The sequence below is a fragment of the Rhinopithecus roxellana genome, chromosome 5 (genome assembly GCF_007565055.1).
Source record: "Rhinopithecus roxellana isolate Shanxi Qingling chromosome 5, ASM756505v1, whole genome shotgun sequence".
Taxonomy (NCBI): domain Eukaryota; kingdom Metazoa; phylum Chordata; class Mammalia; order Primates; family Cercopithecidae; genus Rhinopithecus; species Rhinopithecus roxellana.
The window spans coordinates 64,867,155-64,894,860 of NC_044553.1; the positions used below are offsets into that span (position 1 = coordinate 64,867,155).

At 50.3% G+C, this 27,706-nt stretch overlaps 1 pseudogene; it reads left to right on the top strand.

The window, feature by feature from the left end:
• Positions 1–27,032, top strand: part of LOC104670917 — a 55,737-nt pseudogene extending 28,705 nt beyond the window's left edge.
• The last annotated feature ends 674 nt before the right edge of the window (positions 27,033–27,706 follow it).

A 27,706-nucleotide genomic window follows, 5' to 3' on the forward strand; every position in this document is an offset into this window, starting at 1 on the left:
GCCAATTGGCCACGGCCAAGAAAGAAAGGTAAAATGCACGGGGTCATGGCTACCTGACCCAGCCCCAAGCCCTCTCTGACAGTAGGACCACTGCCAGAGTCTGTGCCACTTCTGAGGCATACCGGGCTGGGCCTCTGGGCTTCCCCAGCCAAAGTCTTGTCAGCCAGCCCCACCCCATCAGCAGCCCAGCCCCCACCCTCACTGGTCACCCCTGGCTGACTCTGGGCTAATGACTCCCAAGGCTCCCCACTCCAGATTTGGTCCTCACCTCCTGCCACCCCAAGCCAGACCTCCCTGTGCTCTTTGAGCTCATATCTCCAAGCACCTCCTCCCCCACTGCAGAGCAATGTGGCCCCCACCAAGGAAGGAGTTGTTGGGATAAAAGCTGAGTGTTGGGAGAGAAGCTGAGGCAGGGCTTGCATGTCTGACATAATGCAAAAGAGTCTTGGAACATGTCCAGGGTCCAGGGTATAAAACCCCTCATGACCTTTGGAATACCAAGCCCTGTGCTAAAGAGTGGAAGGCTGCCCTGCCGCACCACAATCTAAGCCCAGGGCATAAAACCCCTTGTGGCTTGGATGGAATCCAGGGCTCAGGGCATAAAACCCCTCGTGGTCTCTGGAATGTGTCTAGACTTGCTGGCTCCTTGCTTCTAGCAATCCCAGGTTCATAAAACGATTGTATCTTAAACTAGAAGAACATGTTTCCCATTATCTCAAGTAGCATAATGTGTTCCATATACTTCAAAGAAAATGCTAAACCGTCACAGCTGTAGCTCATTCACTTGATGCACTGCTTTCTCTCAACACTCACATCCTTACTACCTGCTTCTTTGTTTGATCACCAATAAATAGTGTGGGCTCCCAGAGCTCGGGGTCTTCACAGTCTCCATACTAGCGTTGGCCCCCTGGTCCCACTTTATGTCTTAACTAGTCTTTTCTCATTCCTTTGACTTTGCTGGACTTCGTAGCCCCCATGGCCTGGTGTAGGGTCTGATCATTCCAACAAGGAATGGAATGTAGTGAGTCACAATCCCCTTGGGAACTGTCATTATTGCCACAAGACTGGCCTTTGATCTTAGGACCCAGTCCCCTAACTGTTCTCACCCCCTTTCTGGTTCCTCCGGTTGCAGCACAAATTTCCAGCTGGAAGGGGAATGGGAACTATGGGACCTGGGAGCAAGAGGTTTCAGGTTGCCTTACTCCCTTAACTTAGACACTGACAGTGTGAAAAGCTTATACTCCCCACCGTCGCCTCCCCCTGCACCAGTGAGCAAACATTGACTGTTGTCAATGGGAGAATGGGATTGGTTGGTTTCCTTCCAGGCTTCTACTCTTAAGAGAGACTTTAGCATTTTATTTTCTGAGTTCTCTACCTCATATTTGAGTTCTCCATGGTTCTGAGACCAGAGTGCCTTTCAGTCAGTGGTCTCTGGAGTGAGATCTGCTCATCTTCTGTGGAACAGATCTTGGGAAACTGAACTTGACAGCTTGAATCTTCCTCATGTCATCTCAACCTGGGGTACTTTGAGTGGCACAGGATAAATATGGGGCATCTTTCTGAAGCATCAGTTTGGCTTGATTCTCTTGAAAGAGAAAAAATAATATACTTAGGGGTGACAGTCACATAGATTTCTAAGAGTATACCAGACTTCTCTCTGAAATGAGGCTTGGGTTGTCCTCTTTCTGATAAATTCCCAGATTTAACAGAAAGCCTGCCTTCTGTCATGAGGATACATTGATGTAAAAGTTTGAGAGGTGCTGGTGTACTTCTTACACTAACAGATGTGTGACGATGTGTGACTCTGAACTGCACAGTGTACAGTTCCTGCCTACTTGATGTTTACTTTTCTCTCTGCCTCTGGTTTTGGTCCCTGGCAGCTGCTGATTCATGGCACAACCCCAGAGCTCAGAGTCAGAAGACTGAGTTTAAGTTTCATTATTGCCTTTTTGTTTTTTTTTTTTAGCCATCGTATCAATCCCTGTCCTTAACTGATTGTGACAACACCTTGTACAGTTGTTGGTGGCATTAAATCAGATGATGTATAAGAGTATTTTGCAAAAACCGTAACGTAGGATGTGACTGTAGGGGCTTATAGTTCTCATGAGTATTACTGCTCTTCTTTTCCAAAGTTGACAGAATATTAGCAGAGGAACAGCCCTTGTGTTCGGCAGGAGTAAAGAGGAAGAAAAGGAAAAAAAAATGGCAGTAGCACTGAGAACCACTTCTGGTGGTTGCCACTCACCTGGGGATATGAGTCTTGGCTGGCCAGGCTTCTGGGGACAAGGGGCCCAAGGGGCAGTAGAGGGTAATTGTTAAGATTGTGGAAAAACTGTCAGGTACTGGTTAAGAATTCTGGGTTCAAATCCTACCTCTCCATCTGCTAGGGATACGATTTAGGGCAAATTGCTTGAGCTCTCTTTGGGCCTCCTTTTTCACATCTGTAAAATAGGGTTGGTATTGTTTTATATATATTTGTGAGGTTTAAATGAGATTTGTTATTGCTGTTGTTTTTATGTTAATCCCTAGTACAGGGCCTCCTGTAAACACCCAGGACACCCAGGAAATGGTAGTTACTGTTTGATTTTCCTCATCCCCAGTCTCAAGGGGAAACCAGGCCAATGAGAACAGCCATTTGCCATCAGGCTGTCCCTTTAGGAGTCACTGAAAGGGCCCCAGCACGTGGTAAGGAGAACCCCAGGCACTAGGGTTAGGAGAAGATCTAACTTTTGCATTCATCTTTGCCATCAGTTTGCTGTGTGATCACAGAAAAATCACTTCTTCCACTGGGCCTCAGTTTCCTCCTCTGTAAGATGATACCAGATAAGATCAGTATCTTCCAAATTTGTTTTTTAGCTGGAGACTCCTTTGTTCAAGTGAACCCTTACTCAAAAGTCTGGTTTTTAAAATAGAGGTGGAGGTCTTCTGGAGCTCTCCCAGATTCATCACCCATGTCCTGGGCCTGAGGAGAGGGGTCCGGTGAGCTTATGAAGAGCTGTGCTGGTCAGGTGACCCCACTCCATGTGACTGCATCACTTAGGGGACTTTCCCATCTATCTGTTCTGTCCTTGGCAAGGCAGCAGGTGGCATTTGGTGGGAGGAGGTCACAATCACAGGTCGTGATTTTGACATCCTCCACTCTTCTTCAGCATTTCGTTTCCCTGAACCTGTATCTTCTTCATTCCCTGACTTTCTTGCCTCTCTCTAAGCAACTCTTTCTCCCCCTGCCCTTGTTTTTCCCTTTTTGCTTCCTGTAGATTCAGGACCTTGTGAAGGTGCTGCGTTCCCCACACTGGACATGTGGAAGGTGAGGGAGTGCTGAGACTTCTCTCTGGCTTGCTCTCTCCAGCTGTGCATGCCCTTAGGCTTCTTTGGTTTGGGGGAATACTTTGTCTTCGGCTTATTTTATCTTGCTGCCTTAACCTTCAGCCTGTTTGTGTCTACTTCTTCACCGTTTGATTGTTTTTTTTCCTTCCCCCACATCTTTTATCATTTTAGAGAAGGTGAGACATACCTTAAAGTTTAACAACAATTTGAGAATAACTTTCAGAGCAGGCCTGTGGGATTTGGGGCTTTTTTTTTTTTTTTTTTTTCTGAGATGGAGTCTTGCTCTGTTGCCCAGGCTGGAGTGCAGTGGCAGGGGCACGGTCTCAGCTTGCTGCAATCTCTGCCTCCTGAGTTCAAGCCATTCTCTTGCCTCCACCTCCTGAGTAGCTGGAATTACAGGTGCCCATCACCATGCCCAACTAGTTTTTGTATTTTCAGTAGAGACAGGGTCTCACCATGTTGGCCAGGCTGGTCTCGAACCCCTAACCTCAAATGATCTGCCCTCCTCGGCCTCCCAAAGTGCTGGGATTACAGGCATGAGCCATCATGCCCAGCCTGAGATTTGGGCTTTTGAATGCCCAATGTGATGCTCTCAGACTAGGAGGGATGGAGGGAAAAAACCCAACCAACCTTTAGGTTTTGCCCTAAAGGCAAAGATCATTAGACCACATAGAAGTTTCTGACTTTTTAAAATTAATTCACTTTGGTTTAAGAGAGAAAACACAGGGTTAAGAGAAAATGAGTTCACGTTATAGTTGGAAGGATTGAAGCTATTTTTTCAGAGGAAATAACTGTAAAAGATACGAGGTTAACCAAACAGATAAATGACTGAAACATTCTGCCCCTAATCTCTTTAAAATCAAATGAACACTTAGCGATATTCACTGGGCTCTTGATAGCAAAGGCACTTTGCTAAATAAACAATGGAGAGAATAGATGAACAAGCTAGGCTGCACACTGAGGGAGGCAGACTCCTCTGAAGGAGGCAAGAGAGAATTTTGGAACATTCTAAATGCTCAGTTCTGGGGTAGCTTGGTTCCGAATGGACTCGAGGCTGGGGGAAGTGGCATTTGAGGCTGATTTGAAGATTAAAGGTGGGTAAACATTCATCCATAAGGGGAGTAGGGGAGGCAGGGAGAGCGGTGAGGTCATGGCCATAATTATGAACTCACAGAGCACCTTTCAGGAGCACAGGGAGCCTGGTGGGGGGCAGGGCATGGGGGTACAGGCTAGGAGATGACTTCCTCTGGTTGTGATTTGGCATTTCCTTCATATCTAACTTGCCTGGGGTACTCCTGAAAAGCCAGAGGAGCAGGGCACAAATGGCGCCAGATCCTGTTGAAGATGGGCATGGGGAGGGGGACTGAGACAGAGCACCCTTGGCTGCTGTTAGAGACTTTTCAGTTCTCACACCTGTTACCCGCCCGCCCCCAAGTCCGTCAGGTCTGTCCAGGTGCTGTGACTCACCTTGCCAGCTCAGAGGAGATACTGAGTGGTATAGTGCAGAGTACAGGCCTAGAGGCATCCTGCAGCCATGTATTTGGCTTTTTCTCTGCCAGTGGTCCAGTGGATTAGGGGGTCTGGAGCCTGTTTCCTAATGCTCTGAGATTCTGTGTCCAGCCCAAGTCTCTCTGTTCTGGAAACAAAGGCCCAGATCCCCATATTTCCTTTTTGCTGTTTAGTTTTAGTTTTAGTTTTTGAGACAGAGTCTGGCTCTCTCTCCTGGAGTGCAGTGGTGGGATATTGGCTCACTGCAACCTCCGCCTCCTGGGTTCAAGTGATTGTCGTGCTTCAGGTCTCCCGACTAGCTAGGATTACAGGCATCCACCACTGTGCCCAGCTAATTTTTTTGTATTTTTAGTAGAGACGGGGTTTTGCTATGTTGCCCAGGCTGGTCTGGAACTCCTGGCCTCAAGTGATCCACCAGCCTCGGCCTCCCAAAGTGCTGGGATTACATGCATGAGCCACTGCACCTGGCTCCTTGTTGCTTCTATACCTTCTCTATATCCATAACTGTTTCCCATGTAAGTTTTTTTAAATTTCTCATTTTTATTACCATGTAAATTTTCTTTCTTTTTTTTTTTGAGACGTAGTCTCGCTCTGTTGCCCAGGCTGAAGTGCAGTGGCGTGATCTCAGCTCACTGCAAGCTCCGCCTCCTGGGTTCACGCCATTCTCCTGCCTCAGCCTCCCGAGTAACTGGGACTACAGGCGCCTGCCACCTCGCCTGGCTAATTTTTTGTATTTTTAGTGGAGACGGGGTTTCACTGTGTTAGCCAGGATGGTCTCGATCTCCTGACCTTGTGATCCACTCACCTTGGCCTCCCAAAGTGCTGGGATTACAGGCGTGAGCCACCACGCCCGGCCAACCATGTAGGTTTTCTACTCCAGGAGTGCAGATCTGTGATTGCAGTATCCTGAGTAGAGCTGATAACATTTCCAGAAGTAGGGAATAATGGAGAGAGAGAAAAATATCTTAATGTGATGGGACCATTTGAGGAGAGTAGGCTTTATTTTTTTTTAACTCCATTCTTAGCTACAAGACTTAAAATTATCTTAAGTTCTGCTAGCCTCTGCAGCACTTGCTCTAAGGAGGGAAGCAGATTTAGGTTTTCAGAGGCCAGGACCGAAGGGTCCAGTAAGCAGGCAGTCCTTTCCCTGGAGTGAGGTGTAGCCACTTTCCCCAAACCCAGCTTCCTGTCCAGGCCCTGGCTCCTTGGTGTTTCTCTCTTGTCAAGCTTAGCTGGTCAGCCAGCTTTTTCCACTGTCTGCTCACCTGGCCTGTTGGATATTAGAAGATCTCTAGAGCCAGATGCTTGGGCCAAGAGTAAGGCCAGAGTCTGGAGACAGGCTGGGTGGGGCTGTGGTCAAGCAAGTAGGTCCAGCTAGGGGCAAGGGAGAGGCTCCACATGACTCCAAGTCCTGAATCCTAGGATAGTCCCCAGCTGCTGTTTCCAGGAAAGAGGCCTCACAATTTCTAAGTTGCCAAGAGCCATAGGGCAGATGTCTTACCTCTGTTTTTTTGGATGGTTTCTTGGTTGGGTTGATGTTTCTGGATGTAAAAGGACAGGGTAGGGGTGGTGACCATGGTTGATTCTCTTTTTACCTCCAGAGAGTGGGGAGAGGCTTCTAGTTGGGCAACTTTTTTTTTTTCCCTGAAAAGGCCTGAATCAGAAACACAGTCAATAGGTGCAGTAGCTTATACCTATAATCCCAACACTTTGGGAGACCAAGGTGGGAGGATCACTTGACCCCAGGAGTTTGAGACCAGCCTGGGCAACATGGTGAGAACTTAGAGAGACAGGGTCTCGCTATCTCACGGGTAGCTTGTTCTCTAGGACCAAGTGGCCTTCCTGGGGATGGGGCTGGGGGAAAGCTGAGACTGGCCTTTTACTTGAGGTCTGGGAGCTTGGCTCACCCCACCCTGGGTGACTGTTATCAGACATCGAATGACCCTCTTACATGTTTCTTCCCACACAGAAACATGATGCTGACAATGCCCCTCATCTTACAGATGAAACCAAGTGAGTGTCTCCTATTGGGGCAGCAGTCTCTAGGCCGAGGGAGTCAGGAAGACCCCTGCCCATGACCTTCTTTTCCATCAAGCCACCTGCACCCTTGACCCATGTCTCCACCCCTAGGACTTTCTCATCGACCAGGATCCTGCAGTAACTCTACCAACAGCTCAATGGTGTTGCCTCTGAGGTACCTCAGAAATTGAAGCCCAGAGTGGGGTGCAGGGGCGAGGAAAGTAGGACAGAAACTGAGGCGGGTTTTCACAAGAGAGGGCAGATCCTGGGAGCAGCTGATTTGCTGCTGGGCAATGCTGAGGAAGTCGCCTCTTCCCTGAGTCTTCTCCCTTGAAGCTGTTCACATGAAGGAGTTGGACCACGTGACTGGTTGCATCATTTTTTGCTGTAGAAGCACCAGATGAGTGCTCCTCCGAAGGGAGGGATGGTGGGGAGATAAGAACCATGAGATATTTTGGTACAAAAGAGTTGTGGAATGAAGGGTTCAAGATAGGCAGAAAAGAAAATGTTGCCAGTTGCGGGGGAAGAAAGGAAGTCAGAGGGCTTAGACACTGAGGGGGCAGAAGATCTCCATGCGCACCATCATCTCTTGTAGTCAGCAACAGGTATCCATGGGGAGGGCCCTGCATCATCTTGTTAAGAATAAAAAGTTCCTCTTCAAAGTTTCTGCTTTTAAAAACAATAAGTGTTAAGAATAATAGTTCCTTTTAAAAACTTCTTTAAAGTTTTCTTTTTATGCTACAAACTAATAAATCTTTTAGTTTACTAATGACTCTTTGTTATGCCCTGGGTAGCTGTTAAATATAGTAGAGAAATAAGTGTATTCTATGTTTCCTATGTCCTTATATTTTAAACAAAGCCTGTTTATTCTAGTTTCTAGTCTGCCTAGATATGCTTGGACATGCCTAGGCATGTCCCAGCTCGTAGCCTATGCCTTTTCTTTATTTGGAAATGTTATTATTATCCTAGTTTCCTGTAAGTAACCCCCTCCCTTTCTTTGTTCTCCATCATGCCATTACCTATTTAGGAAAGTTTTAAGATTTTAGCAAATCAGAATCAGTTTAGATTGTGAGTTCCAGCTCTAGTCAATGAAGATAGGACACAGCAGTAGGGTCTTGATGCATCAGGGATAAAAACTCCTACTTTCCTTTGTTTGGTATGCTCTCATGGCAATCTGGCTTGCAAACAGGATCCTTCTGCAGAAGTAAAATTGCCTTGCTGAGAAATCTTTTGTTTGTGTGTTCGTGTACCTTGCAACTCCAAATTTTCATTTCTAACAATCTGCTATCCTGAAGAATCTGGAGGTAAGAGGGCCTGGGCCAAGGTGCAGTGACCCCCTGGGCCAGCCCTCAAACCTCCTCCCACAGTGGGAATTGGGTGACCCTCTGCCCGCTGAGACAGCCCACCAGCTCCCAGCCCTAATTATTGCCTTCTCTAACTCTCCCCACAGTCCTCCTCCAGCTCCTCCTCTCTGCATGCGTCTCAGAGCCAATACCAAGAGGTAACTGTACCCTGAACTCCAGCTATCTAACAAACAATCAACTCAATAGAATGATTGAGACATTGTTAAGAGTCTAGTAGGGTCCCCTGGTGCCACTCTGCCAATCCTGGGCTCCAATTTCCCCTTGGGGTTCTGAAGAAAGGGGCTAGGGATGCCCGGTGCCAAGGGTATATGGGGAGCTGGGGGGCCCAGGTCTCAGCTGGAGGGACCCCAGAACATGGAGCATGCATCATGGCTCTTCTGTTGCTGCCCTCTTTGCCTACTGTCTCTTCTCCAGACACCCCTGCTCCAGTCCTTGCCACACACGCCTTGGGATTGTTGCCTCTCGGGGAAGTGCTAGTCTGACTGGTTGCCAGGAACTCCATATTTCTGCCCTGACTCAGTCCCTAATTTGCTCTTTGATTCTGGACAAGCCACCTCTCCTCCTTGGGCTTGTATTTCCTGAGGAAGTAGAGAGTATCAAAAGTCTCTGCTAGCTCTGAGAGTCCAAGATTTAAAGGTCCACTAGAATGTAAACCTCAGGGCCAAGGGATCCTGTCTGTTCTTTTTTGTCCTATATCCCTGCTATGAAGAATTGTACCTGGCCCATATGTGCTCAATATTGAGTGAATGCATTTTCTAAATCACAAGCTGGCAGAATGGTGGGCTTTTCTCAGACTCCATCTATACATGTCACTGGTAGAAGGTCGTGACTACAAGTTGTCCAGGATCTTGGAATTTTAAACAAAGAATTGGATAAAATGCCCAGCAAAGCAAAGAAAGAATGAAGCAACAAAAGAACCAAAGCAGGGATTTATTGAAAACACAAGTACACTCCACAGTGTGGGAGTGGGCCTGAGGAACCTCTCAAGGGCCTGGATACAGAATCTTTCTGGGTCCAAATACCTGCCAGAAGTTTCCCATCGGCCACTTCATGCTCACCTCGTGTAACTGAAGTGGTAGCCGCAATCAGTCTGATTGGTTGCAGAAAGCAGCCAACCAGAGGCTGAAGTAAAGTTACAAAAGTCACACTCCTGTGCAAACTATCTGATTGGTTGCAAAAAGCAACCAGCAACCAATCAGAGGCTAGGGTGAAGTTACAAAGTTATACTTCTTGGCAGATGAAGACTTGACCAGCAATCAGTCTTAACTTGTTGCAGACAGCCAATTTCCCATCTGCCTCACAGAAAAGGTGAAAGGTTCTTTTCACCTCACAGAAAGGTGAAAGCCTCTGGTTCTTTCATTACTCAGACATGGAAAGTTAGGGTTTTCTTTTCATTTTGGTTCTAGGAAGTCGGCGCGAAACAGTCTTAGGTTCCCTGCCTCCAGACCCTATTTTCCTGCCTCATAGAGGTTTATGTTACTGTCCTTTCAGGAGAATCCAGATTCAGACTTTCAGTTCTGTGGCTGTGGGCCAAAACCAACAAAGACCCAAATCCTCTGTCCTTGGGAGCTTGAGGAGAGTTGACCAGTTCATGGTCCCAGTGGGTCTGAGAACTTTGCCTTTAAAATCCACTCCTGGCCTCTACCTACCGCTTCATGGCCTGGGGAATAGAGTCGAGGGGGCCACCCTTGGTCACCTTCCTTTGACCCTCCCCACGAAACAGCACAACCAAGAAATTATGGATCAACTGGAAGTAGTAACGTGATTTCTTTGCTCACAGCATGACTGCTGGGTTTGGGGGGCACTCAGATGTAGAGGCCCCAGTCTCGTCTTGCCCACTCCCAGCCTGGAGAAGAAGGCTTACCCCCCAGATTCCACCTCATCCCCACAGGGTCCCTGATAACCTGGTCCCATGGGTGGGCCTGTCCTGGGGCATTGGTGGCATTCAGGGGGCAAGTCCCTTGCTGGGCCATCTCTGCCTCCCCCTAGTAAGAGCTCTGTCTTCCTCTTCCTACAGGAAAAGCAAGAAAGCCAGCAAAACCAGGGAGCCCTAGAGAGGCAATTACAGGTGAGTGGAGGGTGTGAAGTTCCCTCCTGTCCTCTGGAGAATGTTGCTTTCCTTTTCTTTCAGCACTTGCTTGGCTTTTCTCCCAAAGGTTCAAATCCAGAGAACCAACATACTGATGTCTGAGAAAGGAAAATTAAATACTGAACTCTATCATATGCAATGTGCTGCCAGGAGCTTTGAAGGTGGGAATCTGGGCATCCCGTCATCCTTCAACCTGGTGCTTTGACAGGACTTTTGGGGGAGTCCTTTGGGCCCCGTCTCAACCTCTCTCATTTCAGGAGAGTCCACGGATCTGGCCAGCCGCCTGCAGTATTCCCAGCAGTGTGTGGGAGAGTTGGATTGGACTCTTTGCTGTCTCCACGCAGCAGAAGAACATGGACAGGGTGAGTCCGATTGCCTGCCCCATCCCTTGGCAGCCCAGGTTCCCAGATGGAGGAGTGAGGGACCTTTAGGTCCCTTTTACAGGATGGAGTGTCCTTCCCAGAAAACAGCATGGGCCATTTCTTATTGCTTTTGTATGTGGTTGTTAGAGGCAGCCTAGGGCTGAGTTGGCTGCTGTGGGTGAGTTGGGGAACGCTGTGGGGGAGCAAGCAGAGCTTGGACGTGGAGCACTGGATGCAGAGCTCGGAGGCCAAGTGCCTACCATGCCCTTACCTGGCTGTGGCCTTGGCCAAGTCCTAGGTGGGGGATATGGTACTTGTACTGTGAAGGTACAGAAGAGTATCTTTAGTATGTTACCATTTGTGTAGAGAGAGGGAATACGTGTGTGTGTGTGTGTCTGTGTGTGTAAGTACTATGATAATATACATAAAACATGCTTGAAAGTGGTTTCAGAGCCACTGGCTGTGTTTTCTTGAGGCTCAAAAATGAGAAACAAACTAGGAAAGAAGGGAATTTATTGCTGTAACCGGATACAGGGAGAAGGCTGGAGATAATCCCACCAGACCAACTCGAAGTGTTACAATTTTCTTAGTGCTCATATAGGTTGGGGTTATGTGCCTACGTGCAGCATAGCATTCCCCTAAGTCTATTGACAACTAATTTTGTTTCAACTAGAAAGTCAGAGGCAAAAAGTGCTGGCTAAGTCTGATTAAGCTGTGAGGGCCCTGGTACCCTCAAGGCCTGTCTACTGTGGTACCAGAGTGATTATTTCTATCTTATCTCCCTCACAGCTTGGTCTGGAGAGCTGCCTTAGACTCTGCAATGAATCTATTCAAACAGCTGCCTCTGTTACCTTGACTCGTCTCAGATTCCGTCAACCCGAGACTAGGATTATAAGACTGTCTCTATTATTTTGACTTGCTCCAGGTTAGGGAGAAGCCTATGCAAGGGTCCTACTGACCATATGTTTCATTTCTAGCTTTGATACCTGGGCATGAATTTCTCTACGTTTAACTATTTGCTCAATGTTAAGGCAGCTCTGTGGAAATTTGTTTGTGTAAACTGGAGTGCTGTGCAGGGCTGTCTGTGTGACTGTTATGAAGGCCTGTCTGTGTGATTGTCAGGGAGAATTGGCCTGCCACAAAAGGATTCATACAAAACTCAGGAGAGAGACACAGGGTGGCTGGGAGATATTTCCCTTCTGTACCTTCTGAGTTTTGGACTATGTGAATTTATCATCCTTTCAAAAAGTGAACGAAAGACTAATTTCCTCCTTCCTTTCTGTGTCCCAACCCCTATTACAAAAAAGGGCTTAGAGAATCAGATATATCTGGGTGGTCAAATCCCAGCTCTGTCTGAGTGATCTTAGGCAAGCAATTAACCTCTAATACCCCATGTTTTTTATCTACTCAACAGACGTAATAGTAGTAACTGTCTCATATGGTGGTTGTGAGAATTAAATGGATTGCTAGCATGGTGCCTGGTGAAGCACTCAAAGGTTCAAACAGTGGTGCAATAATGGTAATAACAATAGCAATATTCTCTGATCTCTCTGGGCCTCTGGTAACCAGCTATAAATTCGATCTCTTTCCCTGTCCCTTCCACCCTTATTGAGTTCTTTGAGAAACAAATGAGACTATGGGCTTGGAAATGCCTTGAAAATATGTCAGCTGTGATTGAGAGTAAGGAAGTGTTAACTGGGGAATAGTTATTACAGCTATTGTTACTGGTCAGCCAGCTGCTCCTCTGCCTGCTATATCCTGACTTAACCTTTCTGTATTTGCAGTATAACAAGGAGGTAACCAAAGACAGAGATGCCCTCAGGCTGGAGTTATACAAGAACAGGTAGGATGGGGGAGGGTGGGATGGGAGGTCTGGGGCCCTTAGCATGGGTGATGTGCTGGGAGGTGGCTGGCTGTGCCCCTGACTCACGGTGTGGCCTTGGGGAACTCATGTCTTCTCTCTGGCGTGCCACCTGTGACTTTTGATCCCTGAAGTCCCTTCCAGTGCCACGGTTCTGTGGTTGTGGGGCGAAGCTAGAGGAGCTGTCCTTTCTGCTCTTCATTGTAGTCCTTTCTGTTCTTCGTTCATTCCTTTCTCTCCTGCCTCTGGCCATAGCCAAAACAATGAGGACCTGAAGCAGGAGAACTCAGAACGAGAAGAAAAGCTTCAAGTCCTAGTGACCGTGAGTGAAGTCAGGGATTTGACTCAATTTGAAGGAGCTGCACAGGAAGCTGGAGAGGGCTGAGCTCCTGCTTCAGGCAATAGGCTGCAGCCCCAGGGGTGGTGGGAGCCCCATCCAGCTGGGGACATGGTCTAGGGATCAGTGCACGGTATGGGGAGGCTCCAGCCAAGAGCTGGAAAATTTAGGTCCTTGTTCTGGTCCTGTCATAGAATCCTCTGGAGACTGCTAAAAATCTACCATTTGGGGCCCTGCCATAGACCTGGGGAATCAGAATCTCAGGGTTAGGGCTTACATTTTTTTAAAAATTGCATCATGGATGAAAGCCATTATTATGTAGATTACACTTATATGGCTAGCTCATGAGTCTGTTTATTTCCTTCTGAGGTTCAAGCCAACACTTCGACTATTCCACGGTAATAATGAGTAGAGTTTTTGTTTGTTTTCTATTTTGGGACGGGGCCTCCCTGTATCACCAGGGCGGGAGTGCAGTGGCGTGATCTTGGCTCACTGCAACCTCCACCTCCCAGGCTCAAGCGATCCTCCTGCCTCAGCTTCTCAAGTAGCTGGGACTACACTTTTGTATTTGTAGAGACGGGGCTTTGCCATGTTGCCCAGGCTGGTCATGAACTCCTGATCTCAAGCAATCCACCCACCTCAACCTCCCAAAGTGTTGTTATTACAGGCATGAACCACCATCCTTGGCCTGAAATCTTTAAAAAAAAAATTTAATTTTTTATTTCTAAAGCAAAGAAACTCGACAGTAGAGATCTTTATTGACCAAGTTGTACATTAAGCCAGGCTCTAGACCTTTTAAAGGGCACTATGTGGAACAGCCCAGGCTCCCCAGATCTGAACTTCTCACTATTTACCATTCGATTTGGTTCTAGGAAGTCGGCACGAAACAGTCTTAGGTTCCCTGCCTCCAGACCCTATTTTCCTGCCTCATAGAGGTTTATGTTACTGTCCTTTTGGGAGAATCCCTTCTCTTTCTGCACTTGCTTGGCTTTTCTCCCAAAGGTTCAAATCAGACAGTTGGAATTTTGATGTTTGAGAAAGCAGAATTGAAGACAGCACTGTATCACACTGAACGTGCTGCCAGGTAGTTTGAAGGTGGGAATCTGGGCACCCATCATCCTTCAACCTGGCGCTTTGACAGGCTTTTAGGGGTAGTCCTTTGGGTCCCATCTCAACCTCTCTCATTTCAGGAGAGTCCATGGATCTGGTCAGCAGCCTGCAGTATTTGCAGCAGTTTACGGGAGAGTTGGAACGAACTCTCTTTGCTGTCTCCATGCAGCAGAAGAACATGGACAGGGTGAGTCGTACAGCCTGCCCCATCCCCTGGCAGCCCAGCTTCCCAGATGGAGGAGTTGAAGCCGGTTATGAAGCTCTTAATGCTAACCAGCAGTTACAGCAGGCCATGGAGGAGCGGGCACAGCTGGAAGCACACCTGGGGCAGGTGAGGCTTTGCAGAGGGAGGGATGTGGAAGGAAGATAACCCCAGGTGGCCAGGAGCAGGTGCGGACCAGTGACAGCCCTTCCTAACTTCTGTGCCCATTCTTGCAGGTGATGGAGTCACTGAAACAACTACAGATGGAGAAAGATCAACACGCTGAGAATCTGAAAGGAGAAAGCACCTTGTGGTGGCAGAGGATGCGGGAGATGTCAGAGGAGGTGAGACCTGACCCTTCAGCCCCAACCACAGATAGGTCACTTGATTGTTCCAGGCCTCTGTGAAATGGGAGGAGCACAGCCAGAGGTGGTCATGGGTCTGGGCTTTGTGGAGGTAGGGGCAGAAAGGGAGATGGTAGCCTGTCCAGCCACCAGCCCTGCTCTCCAGAGCCCTTCCCCACTGTGCTTTGGGCAGGTGCACATGTTGAGGGAGGAGAGGGCACATAGCATGAGTCTAGTACAGGAACTGGAGACGAGCTTGGCTGAACTAAGGAACCAGATGGGTAAGCTGAGGCTGGGGTGACCTGGGAGCAGGACTGGCATCAGAGGGCTGTGGGGATGGCTTAGAATGCCCCAGGGAGGTGGGCGCATGGAAGGGCTTTGAGGCAGAGGGAAAGAGGTCTGTGCCAGGAGATGGCAAGTCTTGTCATCTTCATGAGCCTCAGTTGTCCCCATCAACCAAGAGGAAAAAGTGCCTGTTGTCAGCCACCCACAGTTGTCTGTACCTGAAAGTGGCTTGGAAGATTGGCTACCATCAGGGTGTGAGGAATCATTAGCAGGGAGGCCAAGTTTGGGGAGCTTGAGGGGAGGAGTGGATCAAGAGGAGGATTTTTTTTTTTTTTTTTTTTTGAGAATGCAGAGGGTTTTTTTTTGAGAATCATTAGCAGGGAGGCCAAGTCTGGGGAGCCTGAGAGGAGCTGTGTACCAAGAGGAGGGGTTTTTTGAGAATCCAGAGGCCCTTATTGTCTGCTTCCTTTCTCAGCTGAATCCTCACTCCTGGAGCCCCCAGCAGGGGGCACAACCCTCATGTGAAGTGGCACTTCTGAAAGGACCTGTGAGCCAGAGCCCTGCTTTGATGGCTGTGGGCGAGAGGGGATGATTTTTCTGATCTGCCTCCATCCTTCCCAGTGCCATGGGAGGCAGACACCAAGTTCTGGGGTCTCCAGCTGCAGCAGCAGCTACCAGCAGAGGCTGAGCACCTGTGGAAGGAGCTGGAGAGTGTGGCAGGACAGCTCCAGTGGGCCCACATGCAAGACAATGGGGGCTTGAAATGCCTGAACTGGGAGCAGGAGGAGAGGCTGCTGGAGCTGAGCTCTGAGGGGAGCAGGCGGAGGTATGCAGGCAAACCCTGGGGACCATGCAGAACGACCTCACCACCATCAGCCCTGCACTCTCCCAGAACCCTGAGCTCAAGGAGCAGCTGCAGAGAGCAGCTTTGTAAAACTGATGCATCCCACCTGGGGAGACTGTCCTCCTCCCTAGCCCTCCAAGACTTTGTTTCCCCACCTGTTAAGTGGGGGCAGTGTAGCCCTCATGTGAAGTGGCACTTCTGAAGGGACCTGTGAGCCAGAGCCCTGCTTTGATGGCTGTGGGGGAGAGGGGATCATTTTTCTAATCTGCCTCCATCCTTCCCGGTGCCATGGGAAGCAGACACCAAGTTCTGGGATCTCCAGCTGCAGTGGGTGGCGTGATTGCTTGTCTCTGTCCAGAACAATGAGAACATGGAGATCACCAGTGCACTTTAGTCTGAGCAGCACGTCAAGGAGGAGCTGCCGGAGGAGCTGGGTGAGCTGTAGGAGATGGTAATCCCTGCTGATTATGCCACTGCAAGGGAGAAGGCAAGGGAGAAGAGAGAGGCAGACAGCTACATTGTACATTGCCCAGACTACTACTTCCTCATCACTGTCCTCTGCCCAGGAGGGGCCCAGTTAGGGTCACTCTGCGGCACAGACTGGCCTTCTGGAAGAACAGTGCCTTTCTCCGCCCTGACTTTGGTACACCTTCCTCCAGCCTGCTGTGGCTGCCACAGGTCAGAACCGGCTGCTGTCTTTTGCTGAGCTCCGGGGGAGTGAGGTCCTCATGTGTTCATGAAGGAGGCTGTGCAGCCCCTGCTTTGAGCTTTGGCCATTCGAAATGCTGCCTAGCAGCCCAAGGCCCGGGCAAACCATATCCACACCCCCAAGTGGCTCCAAGCACGCGTGACTGTCAGTCTGACTGCACCAGCATCTGTCCTACCTGTTCCACACTCTTGTGTTCATGGCACTGAGGCACCTTCTCTCCTGCATGGCCCCCTAATGCCCTGCGCTCTGTTCTGTGACAGATGCCAAAGACCATGCTGTGTCTGTATAGCCACCTGCTGATGACACCGTGTTACCTGGTGGTGTCCCTTGCCCTGGTGCCAGTCTCGCTAGCTTAGCGGCACCTCAGGTTCGTGCCTCCTCCTCCTCTGCCCACCACCCTCCTGTACCTACTATGGATTCTCTTCTTTTTTCACAAGTAGTTTGTTCCCTAGGGCGAAGTGCCCTTCCTGGGGACTGGGATGGGGGAAGGCTGAAACTGGGCTTTTCCTTGAGGTTTGGGGAGATAGAATATTGTTGGAATGAGCTTGGTAATTTGGCTCACCCTGCCCTCGGTGATTCTTACAGAGATTGAATGACCATCTCATATGTTTCTTCCCACACAGAATCATGATACTAGCCCCAATCTCAGGATGAAAGTAAGTGAGTGTCTCCTATCGGGGCAGCAGTCTCTAGACTGAGGGAGTCAGGGAGACCACTGTCTAAGACCTTCTTTCCCATTGAGCCACCTGCACTCCTGACGTCTGTGTCTCTGCCCTTAGGACCTTCTCATCAACCGAGAGCCTGCAACAACTCTCCCAACAGCTCAATGGCATTGCTTCTGAGGTACTTCAGAAATTGTGGCCCAGAGGGGAGTGCGGGGAGAAGGAAAGTATGATAGAAAGAAGCTGAGGCAGGGATCACAAGAGAGAGGAAAGATCCTGGGACCAGCCAATTTGCTGGGCAATGTTGAGGAAGTTGGCCCTTCCCTGAGGCTTCTTCCTTGAAGCTGTTCATCTGAAGGAGTTGGACCCCGTGGCTGGTTACATCATTTTATCCTGCTGTAGAAACACCAGATGAGAGTGCTTGGGAGGGAGGGATGGTGGGGAGATAAGAACCATGAGAGAAGTTGGCATAAAGAGGTTACGGGATGAAGGGTCTGAGTTACGCAGAAAAGAAAATGTTGCCAGTTGCTGGGGAAGAAAGGAAGTCAGAGGGCTTAGACACTGAGGGGACAGAAGATCTCCATGCACACCTTCATCTCTTGTAGTCAGCAACATGTATCCATGCGGAGGGTCCTGCATCATCTGCTACCTTGAAGGATCTGGAGGTAAGAGGCCCTGGGCCATGACCCAGTGACCCTGCAGGCCAGCCCTCCAACCTCCTCCCACAGCGGGGGCTGGGTGCCCCTCTGCCAGCTGAGACAGCTCACGCACACCCCAACCCTAATGATTGCTCTCTCTACCTCTCCCCTTAATCCTCCTCCAACTCCTCCTCTCTTCATGTGCCTTAGAGCAGATACCAAGAGGTAACAGTCGCCCTGGGCTCGAGTTATATAACACTCAGTCAACTGAATAAAACCATCGAGTCATTGGTAAGAGTTCAATGGGGTCTGCTGATTCCACACGGCAAGTCCTGGGCTCCAGCAGTTTCCCCTTGGGGCCCTGAAGAAAGGACTGGGGGTCCTTGATGCCAAGGGCAAATGGGGAGCTGGGGGGCCATGGCCTCAGGTGGAGGGACCCCAGAGCACAGAGCATGCATCATGGCTCTTCTGTCGCTGCCTTCTTTGCCTACTGTCTCTTCTCCAGACACCCCTGCTCCAGCTCTTGCCACACATGCCATGGGGTTGTGGCTTCTCAGGGAAGCACTGGCCTGATTGGTTTTCAGGAGCCCTGTATTTCCACCCTGACTCAGGCCCTAATTTGTTCTTTGATTCTAGATAAGCCACCTCTCCTTCTTGGGCTTGTGTTTTCCAAGGAAGTAGAGTTAGAGAGCATCAAAAGTCTCTGTTAGCTCTGAGAGTCCATGATTTAAAGGTCCAGTAGAATGTAAACCTCAGGGCCAAGGGATCCTGTCTGTCCTTTTCTGTCCTGTATGTCTGCTGTGAAGAACCATACCTGGCCCGTACGTGCTCAGTCAATGTTTGTTGAGTGAATGCACCTTTCTAAATCACAAGCTGGTAGAAGGGTGAGCTTTTCTCAAACTCCATCTCTAAAGCTTTATATTACTGTCCTTTCGGGAGAATCCAGATTCTGACTTTCAGTTCTGTGGCTGTGGGCCAAAACCAACAAAGACTCAAATCCTCTGTCCTTGGGAGCTTGAGGAGAGTTGGCCAGTTCATGATCCCAGTGAGTCTGAGAACTTTGCCTTTAAAATCCACTCCTGGCCTCTGCCTACCGCTTCATGGCCTGGGGAATAGAGTTGAAGGGGCCACCCTTGGTCACCTTCCTTTGACTCTCCCAAGGAAACAACACATCCAAGAAACTGTGGATCTCATCGAAGTAGTAACGTGATTTCTTTGCTCACAGCATGACTGCTGGGTTTGGGGGGCACTCAGATGTAGAGGCCCCAGTCTCGTCTTGCCCACTCCCAGCCTGGAGAAGAAGGCTTACCCCCCAGATTCCACCTCATCCCCACAGGGTCCCTGATAACCTGGTCCCATGGGTGGGCCTGTCCTGGGGCATTGGTGGCATTCAGGGGGCAAGTCCCTTGCTGGGCCATCTCTGCCTCCCCCTAGTAAGAGCTCTGTCTTCCTCTTCCTACAGGAAAAGCAAGAAAGCCAGCAAAACCAGGGAGCCCTAGAGAGGCAATTACAGGTGAGTGGAGGGTGTGAAGTTCCCTCCTGTCCTCTGGAGAATGTTGCTTTCCTTTTCTTTCAGCATTTGCTTGGCTTTTCTCCCAAAGGTTCAAATCAGGTAATTGGAATTTTGATGTTTGAGAAAGCAGAATTGAAGACAGCACTGTATCACACTGAACGTGCTGCCAGGCAGTTTGAAGGTGGGAATCTGGGCACCCATCATCCTTCAACCTGGCGCTTTGATAGGCCTTTAGGCCTTTGGGCCCCATCTCAACCTCTTTCATTCTAGAAGAGGCCGAGGATCTGGCCAGCCATCTGCAGTATTGCTGGAAGCATGTGGGTGAGTTGCAACGGGAGCAGAGGAAGGCAGATAGGGTAAGTCCAACCACTTGCCCCATACCCTGGCAGCCCTGCTTTCCAGATGGAGGAGTGAGGGACTTTTAGGTCCCTTCTGCAGGATGGAGTGTCCTGCCCAGAAAGCAGCATGGGCCATTTCTTGCTGCTTTTGTGCGTGGTTGTTAGAGTCAGCATGGGGCTGTGTCGGCTGCTGTGGGTGAGTTGGGGGCACTGTTGGGAGCGAGCACTGGATGCAGAGCTTGGAGGCCAAGTGCCTACCCTGCCCTTACCTGGCTGTGGCCTTGGCCAAGTCCTAGGTGGGGGATATGGTACTTGCACTGTGAAGGTACAGAAGAGTATCTTTAGTATGTTACCATTTGTGTAGAGAGAGGGAACATGTGTGTATGTGTTTGTGTGTGTACGATGATAATATACATAAAACATGTCTGCAAGAATTTGTAAAAAACTTAGGAGAGAGGAACGGGGTGGCTGGGAGATATTTCCCTTCTGTATTTTCTGAGTTTTGGACTATGGGAATGTACCCTGCAAAAACTGAACACCAGATTATCCCCCTTTCTTTCTGTGCCCCCACCCCCAGCTGTTAAGTGGAGGGTGTCCAGCTTCTCGGCGTCTTGAACAAAGAATTGGACAAAATGCACAAAGTGAGGAAGGAATGGAGGGATTTATTGAAACTGAAAGCACACTCCACAGTGTGGGAGTGCACCTGAGCATAGGGGCTCAAAGGCACCGTTAAAGAATTTTTGGGAGTTTACCCCCTAGAGGATTCCATTGGTTACTTCGGGTATGCCCTATGTAAATGGAGAGCATGAAGTAAAGTTACAAAGTCATTTAGCCATAGGCCCCATAGGGAGGATATTTCCTGTTATAGCTGAAGTGTGAACAGGCCTTATGTTCCCTGCGTCCAGATCCTAATTTCCTGCCTGATAGCGAAAAAATGGTCTTAGAAAATCAGATATACCTGAGTGTTCAAATCCCAACTCTGTCTGATGATCTTAGGCAAGCACTTAACCTCTAACACCCCATGTTTTTCAACTACACAATAGAGGTGATAATAGTAACTGCCTGCTATGGTGGTTGTGAGGATTAAATGGGATTGCTAGCATGGTGCCTGGTGAAGCACTCAATAAAGGTTCCCACAGTGACAGTCATAATGGTAATAACAACAGCAATACTCTCTTTTCTCTCTGGGCCTGTGGTAACCAGCTATAAATTTGATCTCTTTCCCTGTCCCTTCCGCCCTTACTGAGTTCTTTGAGAAACAAATGAGACTGTGGGCTTGGAAATGCCTTGAAAATGTGTCAAGCGTGATTGAGAGTGAGGAAGTGTTACTGTGGAATAGTCACTGTAGCTGTCGATCCTAGTCTGCCAGCTGCTTCTCTGCCTGCTGTATCCTGACTTCACCTTTCTGTATTTTTAGTACAACAACCAGTTAACCGGAGACAGTGATGCCCTCAGGCTGAAGTTATGTAAGAACAGGTAGGATGGGGGACGGTGGGATGGGAGGTCTGGGGCCCTTAGCATGGGTGATGTGCTGGGAGGTGGGAGGGGTGCAGGTGAGCGTGGTGAGGTGGTCATACAGGTTTGTCTGTGTGCACAGGCTAAGCTCTAGTACTGGCTGTGCCCCTGACTCATGGTATAGCCTTGGGCAACTCATGTCTTCTCTCTGGCGTGCCACCTGTGACTTTTGATTCCTGAAGTCCCTTCCAGTGCCACGGTTCTGTGGTTGTGGGGCGAAGCTAGAGGAGCTGTCCTTTCTGCTCTTCATTGTAGTCCTTTCTGTTCTTCGTTCATTCCTTTCTCTCCTGCCTCTGGCCATAGCCAAAATAATGAGGACCTGAAGCAGAAGAACTCAGAACGAGAAGAAAAGCTTCAAGTCCTAGTGACCGTGAAGTCAGGGATTTGACTCAATTTGAAGGACCTGCACAGGAAGCTGGAGAGAGGGCTGAGCTCCTGCTTCAGGCAATAGGCTGCAGCCCCAGGGGTGGTGGGAGCCCCATCCAGCTGGGGACATGGTCTAGGGATCATGCACGGTATGGGGAGGCTCCAGCCAAGAGCTGGAAAATTTAGGTCCTTGTTCTGGTCCTGTCATAGAATCCTCTGAAGACTGCTAAAAATCTACACACTGGGGCCCTGCCGTAGACTTAGGGAATCAGAATCTTAGGGTTAGGGCTTAAATTTTTTTTTTTTTTAATGCTATCATAGATGAAAACCATTATTTTATAGATTACACTTATATGGCTAGCTCATGAGTCTGTTTATTTCCTTCTGAGGTTCAAGCCAACACTTCGACTATTCCACGGTAATAATAGAGAGTAGAGTTCTTGTTTGTTTGTTTGTTTTGGGATGGGGTCTCGCTCTGTCACCGGGGCTGGAGTGCAGTGGCGTGATCTTGGCTCATTGCAACCTTCACCTTCCAGGCTCAAGCGATCCTCCTGCCTCAGCCCCTCAAGTACCTGGGACTATAGGCACACACCACCACGCCTGGGTAATTTTTGTATTTGTAGAGACACGGCTTCGCCATGTTGCCCAGGCTGGTCTCGAACTCCTGAGCTCAAGCAATCCACTCACCTCAGCCTCCCAAAGTGTTGGGATTACAGGCACGAGCCACCATGCCCAGCCTGAGATCTCTTTAAAATTATTTTTTATTTCTAAAGCAAAGCAGCTTCACAGTAGAGATCTTTATTGACCAAGTTGTACATTGAGCCTAGCTTGAGCCCTTTTAAGGGGCACTGTGTGGAACGGCCCAGGCTCCTCAGATAGAAACTTCTCTTTCTTTACCATTCAGTTGTGTAGCTGGTGTGAAGGCCCTAATGCTAACCAGCAGTTACAGCAACCCATGGAGGAATGGGCACAGCTGGAATCTACCTGGGGCAGGTGAGGCTTTGCAGAGGGAGGGATGTGGAAAGAAGGTGACCCCAGGGGGCCAGGAACAGGTGAGGACCAGTGGCAGCCCTTCCTGACTTCTGTGCCCATTCTTATAGGTGATGGAGTGGCTGAAGTATCTGCAAATGGAGGGAGACCAGCATGGTATGCCGAGTATCTGCATGGAGAGAGCGCCATGTGGTGGCAGAGGATGCGGGAGATGTCAGAGAAGGTGAGAACTGACCCTTCAGTCCCAACCACAGATAGGTCACTTGATTGTTCCAGGCCTCTGTGAAATGGGCGGAGCACAGCTAGAGGTGGTCATGGGTCTGGGCTTTGTGGAGTTAGGGGCAGAGAGGGAGACGGTAGCCTGTCCAGCCACCAGCCCTGCTCTCCAGGGCCCTTTCCTCCCGTGCTTTGGGCAAGTGCATACGTTGAGGGAGGAGAGGGCACATAGCATGAGTCGAGTACAGGAGCTGGAGACGAGCTTGGCTGAACAAGGAACCAGATGGGTAAGCTGGGGCTGGGGTGACCTGGGAGCAGGACTGGCGTCAGAGGGCTGTGGGGATGGCTTAGAATGCCCCAGGGAGGTGGGCGCATGGAAGGGCTTTGAGGCAGAGGGAAAGAGGTCTGTGCCAGGAGATGGCAAGTCTTGTCATCTTCATGAGCCTCAATGCCTCCATCAGCCAAGAGGAAAAAGTGCCTGTTGTCAGCCACCCACAGTTGTCTGTACCTGAAAGTGGCTTGGAAGATTGGCTACCATCAGGGCGCGAGGAGTCGTTAGCAGCAGGGAGGCCAAGTTTGGGGAACCTGAGATGAGCTATGCACCAAGAGGAGGGTTTTTTTGAGAATCCAGAGGCCTTTATTCCTTATTGTCTGCTTCCTTTCTCAGCTGAACCCCCACCCCTGGAGCCCCCAGCAGGGCCCTCCGGAGGTGGAGCAGCAGCTACATACAGAGGCTGAGCACGTGCGGAAGGAGCCGGAGAATCTGGCAGGGCAGCTTTAAGCCCAAGTGGAAGAAAATGAGGGCTTGAGTCTCCTGAACTGGGAGCAGGAGGAGAGGCTGCTGGAGCAGGAGGAGAGGCCGCTGGAGCAGGAGGAGAGGCCGCTGGAGCAGGAGAGGCTTCTGGAGCTGGAGCGGAAGGCCGCTTCCTTTCTCAGCTGAACCCCCACCCCTGGAGCTCCCAGCAGAGCCCTCCGAGGTGGAGCAGCAACTACAAGCAGAGGCTGAGCACCTGCGGAAGGAGCTGGAGAATCTGACAGGACGGCTTTAAACCCAAGTGCAAGAAAATGAGGGCTTGAGTCGCCTGAACTAAGAGCAGGGGGAAGTTGCTGGAGCAGGAGGAGAGACTGCTGGAGCAGGAGCGGAAGGCCGCTTCCTTTCTCAGCTGAACCCCCGCCCCCGGAGTCCCCAGCAGAGCCCTCCAAGGTGGAGCAGCAGCTACAAGCAGAGGCTGAGCACTTGCGGAAGGAGCTGGAGAATCTGACAGGACAGCTTTAAGCCCAAGTGCAAGAAAATGAGGGCTTGAGTCGCCTGAACCAAGAGCAGGAGGAGAGGTTGCCGGAACAAGAGAAGAAGCTGTTGGAGCTGGAGCGGAAGGCCGAGCTCTGGGAGGAGCAGGTGGAGGCGCTCAGGCAAACCGTGCAGAACAACCATACCACCATCAGCCGCGCGCTCTCCCAGAAACACGAACTGAAGAAGCATCTGGGCGAGCTGAAGGAGATGGTAACCCTCGCCCAATTCAAGAAGGACAGGGAGGTGGGTACCAGCCTCTGGGGGAAGGGAGGTGGGAGGCCAGAGGCAGCTCCCTCTGGTGAGCAGTACAGGTGACCCCAGCACCCTCCAGGGCAGTGCCGTGACTGTTTCTTGCTTCCTGCCCTCTGACTTTTAGAGGTGGGTAGCCTTGGACTCCTCCCAATATCCTCTAGCTGGCTAACATCCCAGCTAGAGACATGGAGCCCTCCAATCACAGGGAAAAGACAGTGGTATAAGAGGCTCCTTAGATTCAAACTGAATTCTGGCCTCGGCTCCACTGCTCACCATTGAACTGCTTTCCATCTCTAAGCCTTGGTTTCTTTCACTTAAAAAGGAAATGAGCATTTTCCTCGCAGAGGTGCTCAGGATTAAATGAGATAATACGTGGAAAGCATTAGGCATGTAGCACACGTAGCAGATGGGGGTTGGCTCCTGCTTTTCCACCTGTGGCTTACAGGGTAAATGGTGGAAAATGGGTGTGTGATTTGAGGCTGGGGAAGGAGGCATGGGGCTCTCGGCAAGGGAGACAGTCACTTAGGCCTGGAGCAAGGGGCCAGGGGCCTGGGCAGGCGACAGTGTCCCACGGTGCCCTTGTTACCCTGTTTCTGGGCCCAGAATCTGGAAGCCAGCCACCGCTTGACCTCACACCCAGCGTCTTCCTGCAGGTGGAGCTGAAGAGCCAAGAGGCTCAGAGCCTGCCGCAGCAGCGAAACTAGTGCCTGGGTCACCTGCAGCCGTACTATCAGCAGCTGATCTCTGAGAAAGAGGCACTGCACAGGCAGTTACTTCTGCAGATCCAGCTCGTGGACCAGCTGCAGCACCAGAGAAAAGAGTAGCAGAGATGGCCCACCAAGAGTTGCAGGAGACCCAGGAAACGGAGTTGCTGAGGGCAGCTGCCCTGGGGGGGGATGAGACCTGGCAACCTCTGTGCCTTCTCATTCTCTTTCCTGACCCCTTAGGAGCGCCTAGAAGCAGAACCAGTAGCTACAGGCCCATTTGAGCTTCATGGCTCTCCCTGAGGAAGGTATGGGGGAGACCACTCAGAGGAAGAGGAGAGAACCCCAGGAGGAGCGGGGGACTGTTAGCAGCATAGGATTGAGGAGTTGGAAGAGAGCCTTGGAACAGCGGATCATTATGCAGACCAGGTGTCCGCACTACGTTCGGCGTCAGTATGGTGACCTGGGAGCAGGGGACCACCAGGTTGCCTAAGGATGGGTAAACTGGCCCAGGTCAGAAATAGAGCAGGTCAGAACTCCCAGGTCGATAGGTAGTGGGACTGTGCCTGGGCAACATAACAGGACCTTGGCTCTAAAAAAAATACAATAAAAATACAGAACAGCTGCTCATTCCTCTCTGGGGAGGGGCTGACCTAGGGTTACACAGTGAGGGTGGGAGCAGAGGTGGGCCCACTGTACCTCCCATGTTGGGTTGTCTGAGGACCCCTCTAGTCACCACCCCCCACCTCCATAGGAGATGGACTGGAGAGTGAGGAGGAGGAGGAGCAGCCTTGGTCCATGCTGAGCATCCTGGAGGACCTGGAGAGCCGGGAGGCCATAGTGAGCCTGACTCCTCCTGCCCCACCTTTGCTGCCTCCCTCTCTGCTCCCTCCCAGACACCCTTATGCTCTTGGTTTTTCTGCCTTCTGATTTATTTGGACTCTCACCCCTTCCCTCGGAGCCAGTGGTCAGACACCATTTCACCTGAGACCAATAGGTGCACCCTCTGAGGCCCCAAGGGAAGGGCTTCTCTCTACTGCCCTGGCCCATTCATCCTGTGTATCCCCCTACAAGAATGCGCACTTCCTGCCCGCTAGTGACATTTTAAAACTTGGCTTTAGCCAGTGCCGAAGAGGAGCAGGCACAGCCACATGGGCGGCTGAAAAAGCAAACGGTGCACTGCCAGTGCCTTCTCACCTGGTGGCCTTGGCCCAAAAGCAGCCAGAGGCGGCAACCTCAGCCCCAGGGACTGGGGGCGATTCTGTGTGGGCAGACCCACGGGGCTTTGCAGGAGACCATGGAGAAGCTGCAGGTGAGTGAGTCTTTCCTGGCATGGCCAAGAAGGGTGGGGGTGGGGCAGGTTGTTGTGGGGATGTGACCCCGTTATTTTGACTCCAGAGCTGCTTTATGGAGCTCATGCAGGAGAAGGAGTGGGTGAAGAAACTGGAATGTTGCTGCATTCAGCTGTCTGGAGAAACACACCATCAGTGAGCGAGAGGTCAAGGCATGGCAGGGGCAGCTGCAGGGTGGTCAGAGGGGCCCCAGTGTCTAAGCCCTGTCCTCCTGCAGGAAAGTACATCACATCATACCAGAGCCAGAAGTCAGTGCTGAAGACGTGGCACCAGGAGGAGGAGTACGTAAGCAGGTTGGCCCAGGACGAGGAGGAGATGAAGGTAGGGCGTGCAACATCTCTGCAGGGGTTGGGATAGGGGGGGCGTGGGCATGGACGTGGCAGCTGAGCACCCCTCCCTCCAGGTGACGCTGCTGGAGCTGGTGTTGCAGCTTGTGGGCGACCACAACGAGTGGCATGGTAGATTCCTGGCAGTTGCCCAGAACCCTGCTGATGAGCCCGCTCCAGGGGACCCAGCCCCCCAGGAGATTGGGGCTGCCGACATGCAGGGTGGTGAGTAGAGCCCTTGGACAAGGTGGGCTGGCAGGATGAGGGGAGGGCTCACATGGTGCTCTGTGCCCTGCCTCCCCGTCTCCAAAGATCTCCCACAGTGTGGAGCCTGAACAAGAAGGGGCCGGGGCGGGTTCTCCCCACGACACCTCCATTGCACAGCAGATCATGCGGCTGCTTCATGAGGTGCAGAGCCCCCGGGAGCGCCCAGGCTTGGGCAGCAACCCCTGCATCCCCATTTTTTACTGAGCTCAGGAGAACAAGGTGAGGATAACAATCATCTAAAAGCCGGCCACTGTCAGCAAAGCCTGGAGAAATGGGGCCAGAGGGTCTCCCCCACTATGTCCCTGCCACCTCTTCCCAGTTACCCCTTTACCCTTACAGTAGCAAAATAAGACCCCTATCTAATGAGGGAGACAGGTACAGATGAGGCGAACATCACTGTCATCTAAAAACAGGCCACAAAATTAAAAAAAAAAATTTATGGGATTAAAAATAAAGTTATGGGAAAAAAAGTTATGGGATAATAAAAGTTATGGGTGGGATTAAAGAAGTTATGAAAAAAGTTGTAAGAAAAAAGTTATGAAAATAGTTATGGAAAAAAGTTATGGAAAAGTTATAGAAAAAAGTTATGGGATTAAAAAATAGTCATGGATAAAAATTTAAAAAATAAAAAATAAAAAGCAGGCTACTGTTAGCAAAGCCTGGAGAAGTGGGCCTGGAGACTCTGCCCCTACCATGTCCCTATCACCCCTTCCCAGTCACCCTTTTACCCTTAGAGTAGCAAGACAAGCCCCCTGTCTAATGGGGTGAGACACACAAGTGCAGACCCTTTGCCGCCTTGGCCAGGGCTGAGTCCTTAAATTTCTGGATGATGATTATTGTTATTTAAGAGCTAGAGGCTCAGAGTTTATTTCTTTCGAGGAAGCCTCATGGCCTCTCTGATGGCCTTAATTTCA